The sequence below is a fragment of the Erinaceus europaeus genome, chromosome 12, assembly GCF_950295315.1.
Source record: "Erinaceus europaeus chromosome 12, mEriEur2.1, whole genome shotgun sequence".
NCBI classification, from domain to species: domain Eukaryota; kingdom Metazoa; phylum Chordata; class Mammalia; order Eulipotyphla; family Erinaceidae; genus Erinaceus; species Erinaceus europaeus.
In genome coordinates this window covers 9,570,005-9,589,021 of record NC_080173.1, presented here as the reverse complement: position 1 = coordinate 9,589,021, position 19,017 = coordinate 9,570,005, and the positions used below count along the sequence as shown (strand labels likewise).

The following is a 19,017-nucleotide window of genomic DNA, read 5'->3' as shown; positions in this document are numbered from 1 at the left end:
CCACACGGCCAAGCTGGAGAAAGTTAAGTACCCTTCCATAGCAAGAAATAGCTCTTTGAATTGCCACCGTTTTATAATAGGTCAATGAGAAGTTCTGCTCATTATGCATTTTTCTTTTTCCAGATGAACATGAGAATCTCTTTGTCCAGTCTAATTTTTTTTTGTTACTTTGCAACAAAGTATTTATTTGAAAATAGTTATTGTTGCATGCTTGGCATCATTTCTCTGTGAGAACACAGACCTCCTCTTTCTCCGTTTCTTATTTTCTCCATTTCAGCGTGTCTAATGTTTTCCTTTTTATTAAAATCTCCTGAGCTGGACAGACCCCAGAACTTTCCTGTTTACCTGTCCTGTCATAGCGACATAGTCTGGTCAGGAAGATAGATGGTCTACAACAGAGGCAGTGTGACAAACTCAAAGCAAGACATAGTGCCTGTAGGTCATGGGCTGTCTGTTCCTTTGCACTGAGCACTCAGTGAAGCCGAGAGTGGATTATTCACTTCTAAGCAGGCTCACTTGCTTCAGCTTTGTTGGGTGGGGTTGGGGGTGGTGGTGGTGGTAGGCAGCTAGCATCTCTAAAATCTAAAATAGAAGACTTGTGAGCTCAGTCTTAGGCTGCAGCCTGAAGAACAGTATGGGTGCAAATATCGCTCTGAGGATTCATTGTCTAAAATGTGATTTAAATAGTGCATCAGCCTTGCAAATGGCTGGGCAACAGGCCAAAAGTAGAGAGCCAGTGCTACACAGGACCAGGCTGCTTGGCCCCAACAGGACAGGGTCATACTGGAGCCTTTGGATCATGATGTCTTCCTCCTCCTCCCCTTCCTCCTCCTCCTCCTCCTCCTCCTCCTCCTTCTCCTCCTCCTCCTTCTCCTCCTCCTCCCCTTCACTCCTCCTCCTTCTCCTCCTCCTCCCCTTCCTCCTCCTCCTTCTCCTCCTCCCCTCCTCCTCCTCCTCCTTCTCCTCCTCCTTCTCCACCTCCTCCTCCTCCTCCTCCTCCTCCTTCTCCTCCTCCTCCTCCTTCTCCTCCTCCTCCTCCTTCTCCTCCTCCTCCTTCTCCTCCTCCTCCTTCTCCTCCTCCTCCACTTCCTCCTCCTCCTCCTTCTCCTCCTCCTCCTCCTCCTCTACCTCCTCCTCCTTTTCCTCTCCTCCTCCCCTTCTCCTTCTACTTCTTCTCCTCCTCCTCTTCCTCCTCCCCTTCTCCTTTCTCCTCTCCTCCTCCTTCTTCTTCTCCTTCTTCTCCTCTCCCCCTCCTTCTCCTTTTCCCCCCTCCTCCTTCGCCTCCTTTTCTTTCTTTCTTTTTTTTTCCCAGAGCACTACTCAGCTCTCACTGAAGGTAGCTGCAGGGGATTGAATTTAGGAGCCTCAGGCATGAGGGTTTCTTCATAACCATTATACTATCTCCCAGCGTGGATTATGACTTCTAAGAACTGCATTTCCTTCTCTCCGAGATAAGGAGGATTGATGTATATAGGGTATCCATCTTTATAGCTTTCATCTAGACCAGATCTTTTCGATGAGGTCAGAACAGACTTTTAGTGGCTGTTTCTCGCATACAGAGGGCTCATGGTTATTTCTCGGTCAAGCTTCAGGGAACAGTCACCTCACCCTGGAGCAGCCCAGCTCACCAGAAGAGCAGAGACACAGATCCGGACTACTCCCCCCTCCCCGCTGTAGGTTACTAGCGAGCTCCTTCCTCCGAGAAGCTTTGTTTGTTCTTGATGTGCAGGGGCTTTGTCCCATTCACACAGTGCTACTGCTTTCAGTGGACTCTTTCTTTCCTCTTCTGAATTTCATATAGAAAAGAAGAGAGGGCGATGGGTGACGGCAAAACCTGTGGAGTATACACGTGGACAGAGGTTCAAGCCTCAGTCCCCACCTGCAGAGAGAGAGCTTCACGACATGTAGAAATACTACAGGTGTTTCTTCTCTCCCTCTTTATCCCCTCCTCCATTTCTCTCTGTCCTATCAGAAGAATGAAAAGGAAAAAAAAAAAAAAAAGGAAAATTTGCCACTGGGAGTAGATTCATCATGCAGGCACTGAGCCCAGTGGTAACCTTGATGGCAATTACAGGAAAGAAAGGGAACCAAGCAGTGGCATGCCTGGTTGAGCGCACGCATGCATAAGTCTGCAAGGACCTGGGTTCAAGCCCCTGGTCCCTACCTGCAGGGGGGAAAGCTTCATGAGCAAAGAAACAGGGCTGCAGATGTTTCTGTCTCTCTCCCTCTCTAGCACCTCCTTTCCCCTCAATTTCTCTGTTTCTGTCCAAAATAAATAAATGAATGAACTTGATACCGACTCACTGCAGACTATTGTGCACTTTTGCTTTCAGGGATATATTTTGCCCTAATTTCTGGATACATGTGAACATACGCTCTATCTCACGGGACCTGCCCAATACCTAGGTTTTGGGACTTTGTTAGGATGTGAACCTTCTGGAATGGAATTAGAGACTACCATGAAAGGAAAGGTCTCACCCGAGTAATGAGGGTGAAGGGTTGGCATTCCATGCCTGACGTTTCTGGACACAGTCTGGGGTGAAGCATGCCGAGATGATACTCGTTGCATTGATTAGGTTGGAATCAATGGATGCTTATCCTGTGGTTTTGTCAATGTTTCCTTTTTAGAAATAAAAAATAAAAAATAAATAAATGAAAATCTATTTAAAAAGAGAGAGAAATAAAGAGACACAGAGAAAAGGAGTGATACCACAAAACCTGTTATGCATGATGTCCCCGTGTGTCCAGGGGTCCTCATCTGGGTCCTTGTCTTGTGAAGTGTGCACTGCCTCCCAGGAAGTGTTCAAAGATTCCACGTTAATGCCACCTGAGCATCAGGTTTGTGCTGTTTAAATATTACCGGGGCGTGGGGGTGGGGGTGGGGGTGGGCAGGGTGGCTCACCTGTTTGAGCGCACATGTTAACAATGTACAAGGACTAGGGTTTGAACCCCTGGCCCTCACCTGCAGGGGAAAGCTTTGCAAGTGGTGAAGCAATGTTGCAGGTGTCTCTTTGTCGCTCTTTCTCTCTGTCTCCCCCTGCTCTCTAGGTTTCTGGCTGTCTGGAATATATATATATATATATTCTGTGAGTGTACCTTTACTGGCTGAACCACATAGAAATTGCCACTCTTGGCCATTCTAGGGCTTCCAGATACACTTTGGGCCACAGCCCTCTGTGGCTCTGCTGAGGCCTGGGTGAGGGAGCCGTATTGAGGGAACATCTGGAACAGACAGACGGCTGTGCTGGCACCAGGTAGACTGGAATGGAAGCACCAGTGGTAGGAGGACTATTATGAGCAGAGCTCAGTCCTTGAGCATGTTGTCTAGAGTCTTGCCTCAGAGATACTCTGGCTCCCAGTGGGCAGCTCTGCCCCCCCTCCCCACCGTGATGCAGGGTGAAGTGCTGAGCCCTCTTGACAGTTCCACTTAAAAGCATCTTCGTTAGTAGAGTCACAGGCCCCTTGGAATATACCTAAAGTGGACCTACTAGCTTTTTCCAAAATGGAGACCCCAAATCTGCTCTATTATTGGCTTTAGATTCCTGACTATTAAACAATCTGTCCTGCTTTATATCTTAATGCTTTTCAGCCACCGGGTTCCTGATGCTACCATGACACCAACCTGACTTCCCTGGGCAGACAACCTCACCAGTGTGTCCTGGAGCCCCACATCCCCAGAGCTCTGCCCCAATAGGGAAAGGTGGGGAGTATGCATCAGCCTGTCAACACCCATGTTCAGAGGAGAAGCAGTTACAGAAGCCAGACCTCCCACCTTCTGCACCCCATAAAGATCTTTGGTCCATGCTCCCAGGGGGATAAAGAACAGGAGAGCTTCCAGTGGTGGGGATGGGATACGGAACTCTAGTGGTGGGAATTGTGTGGAATTTTACCCCTCTTAACCTATGGTCTTGTCAATATTTTTATTTTATAATTTTTTAAAGCATCTTCAGCCTCAGGCAGACTCTGTGACCTCCCATCAGGAAAAGCAGCGGGCCACCCATGCCTGCTGAAGTCAGATGTGAAGCCTCACCAGTGATTACAGCTCCAGATGGAGGAGAGGCTAGCTGATTAAGTGATTGCATTAAGCAATTTGAATAATTAAAAAAACAGGGCTGGCTAGTTTAATAATCTGGTTTAAACACAGGCCTGCAGAGTTGCAACCCTTGGCGGTTGATCCTGGATCTGTCAAAGAAAACGTCATGTCATTAGCATTGTACTATGCCACTCTGAGGGTTCAGAAAACGTCCTGATCAATGCAGTTGGCTCTTATGAGGGTTCTCTTCTCCCCTGCTGCTGAAGTGTGTGTGGTGTGGCGTGGCGTGGCGTGGCGTGGCGTGGTGTGGTGTGGTGTATGGTGTGTGTGTGTGGTGTGGTATGTGTGGTATCTGTGGTGTGGTGTGGTATGTGTGTATGTTGTAGTGTGTGGTGTGGTATGTGTGGTGTGTGTGTGTATGGTGTAGTGTGTGGTGTGGTATGTGTGGTGTGTGTATGGTGGTGTGGTGTGTGTCGTGTGTGTGGTAGTGTAGTGTGTGTGTGGTGGTGTAGTGTGTGAGTGGTGTGATGTGTGTGTGGTTTGTGTGTAGTGTGGTGTGTGTGTGTGGTGTGGTGTGTGCTGTGTGTGTTGTGTGTGCTGTGTATGTGGTGTGTTGTGTGTGCTGTGTATGTGGTGTGTCGTGTGTGCTGTGTTGTATGTGTTGTGTGTCTGGTGTGTGTATTGTGGTGTGGTGTGGTGTGAGTGGTGTGGTATGATGTGTATAGTGTGGTGTGTGTGTGGTGTGTGTGGTATGTGTGGTATAGTGTGTGTGGTGTGGTGTGTTGTGTGTGATGCGGTGTGTATTTACTAGAAATGGAGCTGAAAAATCAACTGTTTTGTCTGCTTCCTTAGACCATCCCACTCTGGGGTGCTCTGATAATTTAGTATTGTTATTCTTCTTAACATGATCAACCACCTCAGTCAGATGCCGTGGGATGGGAGAGGAAATAGGTCAATAAATCCCAGCCACTTGCTTCTTACTCAGCAGAAACTGAAGGGAAATAGGCACAACCTGTAGCTGGGAGGGAGAAGCTCAAGTCATTTTGCAGCTTATGGGCAAAGGTAAAAAATACATGTTTTTATTTTGGCAGCTGGGATGTTTTCATATAGATTCGAGTAGATGTTCTGAAACTGGAGGAGCTTCTATTCGCGAGACCGTTGGCAAGATGTCTTATCATTGGCCACATAGAGTTATCTGAATTGACAGAATTCGCCATATTTCACAGTGCCAGTTCCATGAGACTCTCATTAAAGGAGTGAAAGGGGAGGGAGCAGTTCTGCAAATCATTTTCAGGAAATAAGCATAGAGTAAATTTCTTTCTCTTTTCTTTCTCTTTTCTTTTTCTCCCCCCCCCCTCCAGGGTTATCGCTGGGGGGCATGGGTTCTTAAATTTAGTACTGTGTGCACTTAACCAAGTGCACCACCTCCTGACCCCCCCTTCCCCAAGGGAGCTATCTCTCCAGCATGCACCCTCCCCAGTGAGGTATCTCTCTAGCCTTTAACGTTCGATGGGATATTCAAAGTGTTCACACACACACATATGTGTGTGTGCGTGTGCACGCGCGCACGCGCGTGCTATGGCCTAGGCCCTGGAGGAAAGATGAGAATACCATGGAGGGAGAGAATATCAGACGGAGAGGGCAAAGCAGAAATCAAGGCTCTGCCGTGGGAGAAAGTTTGGTATTTTCAGAAATTACGGAGGCCCCTGGGGGTCTGGGGAGCTTGTCTTATTTTCCTGAATATATGCCAAGGAAATGCCCTAGTGGGCTGTCTTTTCTCTTGAAATCTCAGAAGTGGACACTTTTTTCCACAGCAGTGGCAAAGGCTGAGCACTTTTAAAATTTCATTTTACCTTATTTTTGTATGTGTGATTTAATAATGATCAGCAAGATCATAGGATAAGAGGGGTACAATTCCACACAGCTCCCACCACCAGAGTTCCATACCCCCTAGCCCTGCATTGGAAGCTTCCCTGTTCTTTCTCCCTCTGGGAGTGTGGGTGCAGAAGGTGGGAACTCTGGCTTCTGTAATTGCTTCTCCACTGGACATGGGCGTTGACTGTTCTATCCATACCCCCAGCCTGTTTCTGTCTTTCCCTAGTGGGGCAGGACTCTGGGGGGGGATGGGGTTTCAGGACACATTGGTGAGGTGTTCTGCCCAGGGATGTTAGGTTGTTGTCATGGTAGCATCTACAACTTGGTGCCTGAAAAGCGTTAAGATATAATGCAGAAGAATTTGTTTATTAATCAGGAACCTAAAGGCTCATATAGCAGATGACATTTGGGGTCTTCATGTTGGGAGAAGCTACGAAAATCTATTTTAGGTATATTCCAAAGGGCCCATGACTTCACTAATTTTTAATTTAATTAATTTATATAAAAAGGAAACATCAACAAAACCATAGAATAAGAGGGGTAAAATTCCACACATTTTCCAACACCAGAGCTCCATATCCCATCCCCTCCCCTGATAGCTTTCCTATTCTTTATCCCTCTGGGAGCATGGACCCAGGGTCATTATGAGGTGCAGAAAGTGGAAGGTCTAGCTTCTGTAATTGCTTCCCCGCTGATTTTTGCCTGACCCTGACAATTAAAATGCAGATGGGCTGAAAGTATTGTCTGGTAAGATGTTGTCAGAGTTGAGTGTAGGACTAAAAGGCTGGATCAGGGCAGAGAGTAGCTCCCAAACATGGGAAAAGTATATAAATACTGTTAACTGTAAACCCCATTGATCTGACTTGGGGCCCATGCTATTCAACACTTGAGCCTGTGTGACGACCTCTGTATCCCTGTAGGTCTGAGCTCACAGTCAGTGGTCATAGCTAGGAACATTCTAGGCTGCACTCATTCCAGTCTTCTTCAAATGTATGTTGACCCAGCCTCCCTTCAGAGAGTGGGACAGTTTCTACTACTGTTGTTCTACACTGAAGGCAAAGTCCTTCTAGAGGCCCACAAAAGGGTTTATGATGTTCCTGATGGAGATGACCAGTGATGGTGGAGAAAGGGATCTTTTAGCCATCTAGGCCCATCGTTATCTATATGAGCATCCCAGGATTCCCTGACCATGGCCTGGGATGGCCTGGTGGTGACCAAAAGAGCCATCATTAAAGTAGTTATGATGTTTCTAAGAGCCTCCTGAAAGGGGTTCTGAAGAGGAGAGAGCTCCTTATGCCATTTTCAAAATGAAGACAACGTCCTATCCACTCACTGCACTTTGTGTGGAGAGTTTCAGCCTGCCGGGTAGCCGGAATAAAGGACATCCTTCTCAGGGGTCGGTCTGAAGCCATCATGACTTTGTGGAGTACACCTGATGGGCTCCCCCCTGGGGCTTTGAAGTTCAGTGCCAAGGAAGACTCCTTTAATCAAAAATCACCTGCAATTTCTGTCTCTTGCCCAGCTGCAGATTTTTCCTTCCATCCCAATTATCTTCCAAGAATAAATGGAAATTGATGGGTTTATTAACTGAGCCTCACAAGCTGATAACAGAGGGAGATTTTGAACTTTTTCTTTTCCTCTTCCCTGCAAGTCTGATTTAACATTGACCCACCAGAGGGAAGATATTGTATCTGAGGGCCTCATTGTCCATCATTCAGATGAGTAGGGAGATGGGGCCCAGTGATAAAGCCACCCATAAGTTTGCCACTTGAATGGTTTCAAAGACCCTGTGTGGCAGGTGGTTATGAAGTGATGGCGTAAGACAGTAGAGAAGATGGAAACAAATCCAGAAGAAAGACTAGGAGAGAGGCAGTTAGATTAGAGGGACATGAATGATTGATCTTAAACCCTTTTTTTAAAAAAAAAAATCACTGTTGATTTATAAAATTACAGGTGTACAACTCTGCCCCATCCCCGCCACCAGAGTTCTGAATCCCCATTCCCTCCACTGGAAGCTATAGCAGTTCTCTTAAGGTTGTAGATACGGGGTTAACTATTACTTCTACATCGATTTTCTACATTTGTATATATTTCCCCATGTCCCCCTTCATGGTCCCCTCTTCTCTTCCTTTCCAAGTCACACCTACACCTGTTACTCCATCCAAATGTCCCCCGTTTTCCTCTTCTCTCTTCAGGTCCTGATGGAGTTGGAGTTCAGAGCCCTCTGGTCATCTTTCCCCTACTATTTCTTCCCCTCTGGGAGTATGGATCTTTATGGGGTGCACAAGGTGGGAGGTCTGGCTTCAGTAACATGGGCGTTGGCAGGTCAACCCATACCCCCTGCCTGTTTCGATCTTTCCCTAGTGGAGTAGGCCCTTTCTAGCATTTCCCCCAGCATATACCAGTTTTTCTCAATGAAATTCTAGGTATAACTATCTTTCTCAGGTATGGAGAATGACCTTTACAATTGTATATGTTTAAAAAAGATTATATATCACTGTCTTTTTTTTTTATAAAGATGATATATTTTTTAATCTTTACGTAGGATGGTGCTTAACTGGGTTTTGTCTAATCCCAGTGGGACAGTCCCATGTTGTAGATTTTCTTTTAGCTCAGCACATACATGGGCACAGGCACTTGTGTGTGCTGAGTGCCTGGCTGGGGTCTGGGAACACAGTTCATAGCTGTGGGCACAGAGGGATTGAAAAGGTGCCTGGGAGTTCTCAGTTGGTGACTGACCCTGCTAGCTAGCTCTGTGCTCACAAGCGGAGTCACACACCCTGCAGCAGATAACTTGTTTCCTTAGGTGTTCTCTGTTTGATTTGGGGGGGTCAGGGGGATGTCCCCTGACGAGAACTATTGGACTGCATTGTGTTTGTTGATTTGCTTAGTTTCCTTGTAAGGCAACCTTGATTTTCTTTTTCTTTTCTTTTTTTTTTTTTTCTTATTTACTACTGCGAAAGAGGGACGGCAGGCAGTGGCGCACCTAGTTAAGCACATGTAGTACTAAGCACGAGGACTCATGCAAGGATCCAGGTTTGAGTCCCAGGCTCCCCAGTTGCAGAGGGGAATGCTTCACAAGTGACAAAGCAGGTCTGCAGGTGTCTCTCTTTCTCTCTCCTCTATCTCCCCCTCCCCTCTCAATTTTTCTCTGTCTTAGCGTATAAAAATGAAAAAAATGGACACCAGAAGCTGTGGATTTGTTGTGTTGTCACTGAGCCCTAGTGATAACCCTGGTGGAGAGAGAGGAAGAGGGAGGGAGAGGGAGAGAGAGACAGAGACAGAGAGAGAGGGGGGAGAGGGGGAGAGGGAGAGGGAGAGAATATGCAGTGCTAAAGATCAAACTCAGGATTTCATGCTTGAGAGGCTAACACTTTACCTGCTACACCATTTCCCAGGACTGCCATCATCCAACCTGTAGGCCTACCCAGCAGTCTGGGAGCTGGGGGCTGGGGGCATGACAGAGCATGGTGTTGTCTCAAGAGAATAAAAGGAGAAAAAAATAGAGCCTCACAATGTAGGATGACAGAAGTGTGTGTGTGTGTGTGTGTGTGTGTGTGCGCGCGCGTGCGTGCGTGCGTGCGTGCGTGTGTGTGTGTGTGTGCACGCACGCATGTTCACACACTAGCAGGAGGTGAAGAAAGGAAAGGTGGTGGTGGGTTGTGGAGCAGTTGACATCATCGGGTTCGAACAGCTTTTCCATAAAAACTGTCTTGTGTTGCAGCTTCAGGGCCTGTGCCCGAGACCCTCAGGGGGTCCCAGGATCCCTCTGCTCGACTAGGCCTTCCTCAGAGAATAGCGTCTGTGCTCACAGAGGTGTCTGCCACCCTGGCTATTAGCAGAGCTGCATGTTTCTCTTTTGGCACTTCTCAGGGACACAAAAAACGCTCCACTCTGCCTGGCGTAATTAAACTCTGGACTGAAGTTCTCACCCTGCAGCTCTGCCAGCAAATTGAATAATGGTGAATTAAGAGGGATATTTACAGCACTCAACGCTGACCACGTTTAAAATAATGTGTACAGTTCACTTAACTATAATCTTTATGACTCCCTCCCCACCCTAACCTTCAAAGTGTTGTTCTAACACCCAACCCAATGGCACCAGCTCCCCCCATGTTTCTCTCCTTTCTTTTCTGTAGAGATTTGCTCTTTCTCTTCTTTCCCATCTGACACGTTTCTCCCCACCTGGGTTTGGTTTTTAGTGTGACTTTCCTTCCTTCTCTGCAGTTTATTCAATCTGTATCGGCTCTGATTAAAAAGCACAAATGGATTATGTTGTACCAGAGGAAAGAACTAGAAATGCCTGGGCCCTGACTTCACAGCCGGTCTCCTGCTTGCTTCCCACACAGCCTGTGGGGAAGGGGGTGGGACCCTTGCTAGGAAGGACCAACAGAGACAGCACCCCGAGTTGATGCTGCCCCCTGCCCCCCCACTACCACCCATCAGGGGCACGTCTGCTCCTTTGCTTTGCCTCTCTTTGCTCTCAGAGTTGTCTTTGGAAGAAGTAAGGTCTTGGGGGCCGAGCAGTGGCACAACTGGTTAAGCACACACACACACACGACAGTGTGCAAGGATCCAGGTTCAAGCCTCTGGTCCCCACCTGCAGGGGGGAAGCTTCACAAGTGGTGAAGCAGGGCTGCTCTCTGCATGTATCTGCTGCAGGTGTATATATATATATATATATATATATATATATATATATATCTCCCCTCCCCTCTCAGTTTCTCTCTGTCTTTATCCAATAATAAATAAATAAATAAAACAAATAAGGAAGTAAGGTCTTGTAGGTAAACAAACAGGATAACTAAGAAAAGGTTGTGGAATCTAAGTCTTTTAAAAAAAACAACAAATATTTTATTTATTAATGAGAAAGGTAAGAGGAGAAAGAGAAAGAACCAGAGCATCACTCTGGTACATGTGCTGCCAGGGCTCGAACTCGTGACCTCATACTTGAGAGTCCAAAGCCTTATCCACTGCACCACCTCCCAGATCACAAAGTTTCTATGGTGGGACAGGATGATGGTTTTGGTGGAGGGTGAAATGTACTGACACTTATCTTGGGGGGATGTGGAGATGACAACAATAGTTCTGTAAAACCGTTCTCTCAATAATGTGATAGTGAAATTAGAAGAGGAGGAGGAGGAGGAAATTGGAGACACAATTTCTTTTTGAACCGAAACCTTCCAGGCCCTATACCACCAGTCCCTATACCTGTCCATCAGGAGAGACTCCGAGGAGTTGGGATCATCTGACAGCAAATTCTTCCCTTCCTCTGGGCGCCAGCTTTGCTCACCATCCCAGTGGCTCCCTTGCTCACGACACCCCAGCTCATCCTTCAGCCTTGCTGAGGAAGGAAGCCCTGCCTCAGGAACAAAATGATGAAACAGAACCGCTGGGCTCTGCGATGGGAGAGAGTCAGGAGAGAAGACCCAGCAGAGGTCAGAGCCCGTTCCCTTTGCTCAGAAGCAAGGGTCGTGTGCACTCACCTGGTGCAGAGGCCTGCTCTCCCCGGGCAGGTGCTCCAGTGCCATGTCCTTCCTATCCGGGGTTCTCTTCTTCAGCTGGGAAGACATTACCTCAGCTGTGATGTTGTCTGGATTAAGGCAGGGATTTGTGTTTGCAAGTGAGGAAGATCTACTTTAACTAGGCTGATGCACAGGGGGGAGTGTGTGTGTGTGTGTGTGTGTGTGTGTGTGTGTGTGTAAGTTTTAGTTAAAATAACATTGCATTTTTAATTGGATAATACAGAGAGAAATTGAGAGAGGAGGGGCAGAGAGAGAGACCCACAGACCTGCTTCACCACTGGTGAAGCGTCCCCACTGCAGGTGGGGAGCCGGGGGCTCGAATGTGGGTCCTTGTGCTTAGTACTATGTGCGATTAACCGGGTGCACCACCGCCCAGGCCCTGCATTACATATTTTCTTTTTCAAGATTCAGAGGGAGAGAGAGGGGGAGTGGGGGGGGGGGGAGAGAGAGAGAGAATGTGTGTAAACACAACACCAAAGCTTCCTTCACTACAGTGGAGACCAGGCTCAAATCGGGGTCACACACATGGCAAAGCAATGCACTACCCAAGTGAGCTATGTCTCCAGTCCGTAACGTCCCATCGTAAATACTGGCATCCCTAGGCTACCTTTAGTTCACCAATAAAAGCTCTATTCTTGCCTTTCATCCCACAATTGTCCCACTTCCCCCCCGCCCCGCCCCGTGCTTCCATCTGGTAACTAATAATTACTTTTACAGCCCCCCAAAAAGTTGATTTCTGTTTTCTGTAGACCATCCATGTGTTTGTTTTCTCTTTATTCTGCAGATGAGTGAAATCATACGGCACTGTTCTTTCTCCATCTGGCTGATTTCACCAAGTATAATCCCCCCGTCAGTCCATTCAGATGGTTGCTAATGGCGGGGACTTCATCTCTCTTTATAGCTGAGTAGCATTTCACTACACCTTTCTCCACTCATCGGCCCAGTGAGCACCCAGGCTGTTTCTGTCTCTTGACGGTAAATAAATGTGTGGAACAAAGAGAAGGTTTTGGCCCTAAGTCCCTGTAGCGGACAAGATGATGGTGTGGTGGAGACTGAGACGTGAATAATACTGACTGCCGTACACATTGGGGCTCATATAGCATCTTTGCGTTTTTCAGGTGGATCCCCAAGAGTGGCATAGTGAGAGCTTAAGGAATTTCTATTTTTAATATCAAGGAGCCTTTATTTCTTTATTTGTTTGCCTCCAGGGTTATTGATGGGGCTCAGTGCTGGCACTATCAATCCACTGCTCCTAGCAGCCATTTTTTTCCCCATTTGATTGAATAGGACAGAGAGAAATTGAGAGAGGAGGGAGAGAAAGAGAGGGAGAAAGATGGATATCTGTAGCCTTGCTTCACCGCTTGTGAAGTGTCCTCTCTGCAGGTGAGGAGTTGGGGGGGGGGTCGAACCGTGATCCTTGTGTGGGTCCTTGTGCTTCATACTATGTGCACTTAACCAGGTGCACCACTGCCCGGCCCCCGCCTGCTTTCTACAATGGTTTCACCAATTCACATTCTCGCTCACGGTGTCTAAGAGACCCTTCTCTCCACATCTTCCCACTTGCTGTCTCTTGTCTTTTGAATAATAATAGCCAACTAATTTTTTTTTAAACCATCAAGGTTATTGCTGAGGCCCAGTGCTTGTGTACTCACGATACCCCCCCTCCCCAGAGAATGTATTTTAGAGACACAGAGCCCGAAGACCAGGAGTTTGGTTGGGTTTTATGGGTCTTGGGACTAGGAGTGAAGCTATTTCATTCACTCATCTCTGCCTCCCACCAAGGTCCTCTTGTCTGCCTTCTCCACTCTGTAAGTCACCTCTGTTGGCCAGGCCAGGCCAGGCCAGGCCAGTGAAAGGCTACACCCAACTCCCAAGCTACTGCAGCCTCCGTTCCTGAGAAGAGTCAAATCAGAGTCCTGCAGAGCTGGTGGTGGTACCTATCTGGTCTGGCTGACTACTTCTGGTGGTGGTGGGGAGGAGGCGGTGGAATGTAGCACATTGCATCCCTGGTTTTCCAGAGTGGGGTGGCGGGGGTGGGGGTGGGCGTGGAGAGGCACCACCAGGAGGAGTGAGGGGTGTGGTGGTGCAGTGAGGACACACCCACATCATATGGGTGTGTGTCTTGGCTCTAGCCCCCTTCGCCTCCAGGGCTGTCCACTGGGGATCGGGGGACCAGGATAGGAGCAGAACCCCCCCCCCATCCTGGAAGGACATGGCTCCTTTCCACTCCACCTGCAGATTCACAGCTATAATCAAGTGAGTGCTCTCATAGACTCATTAGCAGAGGAGCCTTTTCCAATTAAGAGCTAAGTGAGAAGGCTGGGTAGAGCTTCTGGCCAATCAGTAGCAATCTTGTCTTTGGATCTACTTCACAGTCAGCCAAACATCTGCAGGAGAGTGTGGCCAGAGGAGGAGGGAAGCCAGGGGCCTCTGCATCTGCTGGGCACAGGCACCGTGGGACCAGCCTTTTGGCTGCCTCTTTTGTGCTGGCATGGGACCAAAACTGAAAACGCATGAGTGCTGATTTGGGGCTCTTCCCACAGTGCGTTGCTAGTGAGCTGACTTACCTCCAGGCAGCTGTTTTCAAAACTAGAGTCAGAAATAATTTCCTGCCTCCTGCAGCCCAGACCTTGAGACTTTTGCAGGTAGACTCAGGGAGTCTGGTTAGGAATATTTATTATTTTTTTAAAATTATTTATTGGATAGAGACAGCCAGAAATCAAGAAGGAAGGGGGAGATAGAGAGGGAGAAAGAGAGACACCTGCAGCACTGCTTCACCACTCACAAAGCTTTCCCCCCTGTAGGTGGGGGTTGGGGGTTCGAACCCAGGTCCTTGCACACTGTAATATGCACTCAGTCAGGTGCACCACCACCTGGGCCCTGGTTAGGAAGATTTGTCCATTTGTATTCTGACAGGCAGAAGTGCTGAGTGAATGGTGGTCAGAGGCATCCAGGGCTCTGCCAGTCAGGCAGAAGAAAAGGGCGTTGCAAGGCCTCAGCCTGGGCAGATGTAGCAGCCAGAGGGCCCTCCGGGTGGCTCAGGCTTAGTTCCGCCGTGTGGTCTCCTAGCCCCCAGGTGAGAATCACCTGAACCTTGACTGAAAATGTGATTCTTGCCCTACCGTAGGCCTACTGAAATGAGTGAGATCTTTCCTTTGAAAAGCTTTTTCAGATATGAAGCGAGAGAGAGACAGGCAGAGAGACAAGGGAGGACACTGAAGGGCTGAAACATCCTCCAGCAAGGGGGAGCCATGCTAGAACTTGAGTGTGTGCATGACAAGGTAGGCAGCCTCCCAGCTGAACTGTCTTGTCCAAGGTGACTTAAATATATATGCATATATATGTATATATGTTCATCTGTGTGTGCATAATCTAAAAGTAAAAATAAAAAAATGTGCAAAACTGGATGCAATACCATTCATTTATTTTAGGTTTAAAAAAATTATTGGTAAGGACATAGGTCCAAATATCAAGGTAGTTGTTTTTTTTTTTTTTTTCCTGGAAGAATGCATTAGAAACTGTGATGACAGATTACTTTGGCCAGAGAGACTTGGGCTGGGGAGAGAGGCTGCTGGTTTTCATTTCAATCCTTTCTGTTCTATTCATATTTCTAAGCACGTATCTGTATTACTTTTCTGCTTTTAAATGCCAAAAATTATCTGGCCAGTGGGATGACATATCATTTCCTTTTCTTCTTTGTGTTCTTTTGGTATTAAGAAAAAAAAATCAGTTTTTTAAAAAATGCCATTTAAAAAGAATGAATCTGACACACACTCTCTCCCAGCACCACATCCTTGGGGGGAAGGGGCCAGAGTTCCATATTTAGCATGCAGACCAATACTCAAGAATATGGGGGGGGGCAGAGCAGTCACCCCCAAATAGGCCTCTTTGGGATATAGGCTACCTGGCAGTGAAGACACTTGATATTCTCTGACCTCCCTCATTGGAGCTAATAGCAGTTCCAACATTGTCCATGAAGGAGTTCTCTGTTCTTGCACCAGGAAGGCTGGGGCAATCCATCACTGCAGACAGCCCAGAGAAGCCACCTAGAGGGACCTGCAAGATACCTTCTCTTCCTTCTCTCGTGTGTGTGTGTGTGTGTGTGTGTGTGTGTGTGTGTGTGTGTGTGTGTGCGCGCGCATTTTTTTCATTACAAGTATAAGTTATTTATTTAAGACTTCTCCTGCCATAAGCAGAGGGTTTTTGTTTTTTTTTCCTCTAGGGTTATTGCTGGGGCTAGGTGCCTGCCTGCACCATGAATCCACTACTCCTAGCGGCCGTCTTTTCCATTTTTGTTGTTGCTGTTGTATAGGACAGAGAGAAATCAAGAGAAGGGGAGAGAAAGGCAGATACCTGCAGACCTGCCTCACTGCTTGTGAAGCGACCCACTGCAGGTGAGGAGCCGGGCTTCCCCAGGATCCTCTCGTGGACGGGTCTTTGTGCTTGGCACTAGGTACACTTAACCTGTGCGGCAGCACCCCACCCCGCCCCCTAGAGAGAGACTTTCTTCATATAAATATTTAATTTTGAAAGAGACAGAGAGAAGTTGAGACACAACGGGAGACAGAGAGAGAAAGAAAGAGACATCTGCAGCCCTGCTTGTGTAGCTTCCGCCTGCAGGTGGGTAGTGGGGGTTTGAACCGGAGTCCTTGCACATGGTAATGTGTGTGCTCAACCAGGTGCGCCACCACCTGGCCCCCTTGAAAAATCAGTATCTCAGTTCATCCTTGATGACTGGGTTAGTTAAGGCCCTGTACACCCTTTGGGACCTTGTGCTGTGGTCTCCCGTGCTTGAAAGTGGTCCAGATTCCCCTTGCTCATTCATGCCCAACTTCTTCTTCATCTCTGTATATGCCCTGACACATGGTAATAAGCCCTCTTTTTCTCTGGCTCATCTGTGTTTTGTCAGTCTGGCTTCCAGAGCCCTAGCTGTGGAATGAGTTGGGCTTTGAGCAGTTCACAGGGACAGTTAAAATCTGGTCTTCTCTGGTAACTCAACAGAGCACAACACAGTGACAGAGAAAGGATAAAGCCAAGAAAAAGGGATTTAAGCTTTTTTTGCGGGGGGGGAGTGTCAGTGATCTGTGAGGGAGGGGGGAGAGGAAAATGACACTGTATCCCTGGCTTCCAGGCTGCTGGCTCCATCTGGGGTGGCTTGTGCCAAGGGGTACCCAGGGCAAGGGGAGCTTAGCTTGCACATGGAAGGCCCTCAGCTGCTATGAGGTGTTTTCTGGGGTGGCAATGAACAGAACATTCTTTCGGGGTGTTTCTCTCCTTCTCCGGCAGGGTGGTCTCCAGGGGAAAGGTAACAGGCTGGTTCTTTCTCGCTCACGACAGGGGTGACACGAAGTAAAAGACACCAGGGGACTCTTAGCGTGAATCTAGAATCTGAGTCCTCGAGTCCCAGAATCCTAGAGTCCGTTTATTATCAAAGTGGACATGAGTTAAATAGAAAAGCAATGAAGTTAATTATTGTTGAAATATGACAGAAATTACAGGTTTTCTTAACAGTCAGCATGCCCCTAAGGTAGGGGGTTGGTATGACAGGAATTGATGAGATACAAGACAGTTATTTTCCATGACACAAGCACCTTAATTATCCAAAGGTATTTGAGAGAAGCACAGGGGTTAAACCCGTAGGGTGAGACAGAGAGAAGATGGATATCAAAAGGCCGTATAGTTTGGAATTTCTCTTGTCCGGGGTCTGAGGTATGTGGTGAAGTGTGTGATAAGGTGTGTTCTTATGTGATCAGAAGGTGACTTTGAATAAGTGAATCTGTGGCCATGTGGCCTGCAGTTAATGGAGGGAAGTACTGGGGTATCTGTGGGCCTGAGAGTCAAGAAGAAAAGAACCAAGTCTGAGTTTCCCCCCTTATGCTCACCTCGGTTGAGAGAGACTTACCAAGAGGTTATCTTCTCAGACCTCCATCCAAAGATGGGGGTGGTTCTCCCTAAGCCCTATCAGGCTTACACATGTTCCCAACAACATTCTTCTGAAATCACAGTGCAGAGAACAGGAAAGATACAAGTTCATCTCCCCTCCCCCACCCCGTTGCCACATTAAGTCCAAACCCCAAGCGCTTTCTCTGGGGAGACGGAACTACACTCTGTGTGAATCCACGACTGGCCAACCTGTCATGAATATGAGCAAAGGGAATCTGGACCACTTTCAAGCACGGGAGACCACAGCACAAGGACCCAAAGGGTGTACAGAGCCTTAACTAACCCCATTAGGCTCTCTAGGCCTAAGTAGTAAATATCTAATTGGGTATTTTATGTCTTCTTCAGGTCTTTATTTGCTGCATTATAGTCACTGCAGACTATTGAGCACTTTAACTTTGAGGTCTATATTTTCCCCTAACTTATGGATACATGTGCGCAGGTGGGCCCCGTCCCTTAGGCTCTGGTCTATATTAGGGTGTGTCACTTTGTCAGGGAACGTGCCATTTGAAATGGACCTCGGGAGTCCCATGTGTTAGGAAAGGTCTCGTTAGGTTATTGGAGCTGGAGGGTTGACGCCTTGGGCTTGGACTCTCTAGATACAGTCTGAAGTGAAGTGTGGCCTGGCAGCACTGGTTACATTGATTTAGCTGAGGTCGGCAGAGGCATGAAGAAATGCAAGAAATGCAAGCAAAGTCCCAGAGGTTCCAGGGCTGACAAAAATATGACTTCTAAAGAGGAAGAGGAAGGTTCCTTGCTGTCTCAGGGTTTAAGAGGGCAATAGGTAATTACTGTTAGAACCAAGGAATTTGGGGGCGTGCTTTACTTTGAAAATCCCATAGTCTTTACAGTAGCATACAAGGCCTCACCATGATTTCTGTCATTTGATCCTATTTACAAATAACTATATCTTAGATACTGACAGGACTGATTACTTCTGAGCTACCTGGTATAAGATTATAAGTAATTTCATATTTAAATATGAAAATGGTATAGAAATGCTTTAACAATTTAAACTCAGTGTCCAGATTCACTCAGTTTACAAATTTGAAACATTACGTGCAGGGGCCAGGCAGTGGCACAGCGGGTTAAATGCACATAGTATGGAGCGCAAGGGCCCGTGCAAGAGTCCCAGTTCGAGCCTCCTGCTCCCCACCTGCAGGGGGGGGTCGCTTCACAAGCGGCGAAGAGGGTCTGCAGGTGTCTTTCTCTCTCCCTCTCTATCTCCCCTTTCTTCTCAATTTCTCTCAGTCCTATCCAAAAAGTTTTTTTTTTTTTTGAAAAAAATGGCCACAGGAGCAGTGGGTTTTTAGGGCAGACACCAAGTCCCAGCAATAACCTGGAGGCAAAACAAACAAAAAAAAAATCAGGAAACATTAAGTGCTTAGACTAAAGGAATGTATACTCAGCTGAATCTATGCATATAAAGAACTCAAGGCATTCAGTCAATTTCCCTGGCATATTGAATAAGTAGTGATTTATAAGGCTGTCAGTTACTAGATCAACACCATTACCACCACCGAAGATCTGTGTGCCTACCTCCACCCCCTACATTGGAGCGTTTTTGTAAATAAACGTCACTGTGAAGAGAACTTATTTTTACTTTTATTTTTATTTTTCCCTCCAGGGTTATCGCTGGAGCTC

General features: G+C 47.3%; 1 protein-coding gene across 11 annotated transcripts in view; it reads left to right on the top strand.

Annotated features, from left to right (window-relative positions):
- Nucleotides 1–19,017, top strand: part of SLC39A11 (solute carrier family 39 member 11) — a 373,844-nt gene that overhangs the window by 151,847 nt on the left and 202,980 nt on the right. The gene's annotated exons all lie outside the window — the stretch shown is intronic.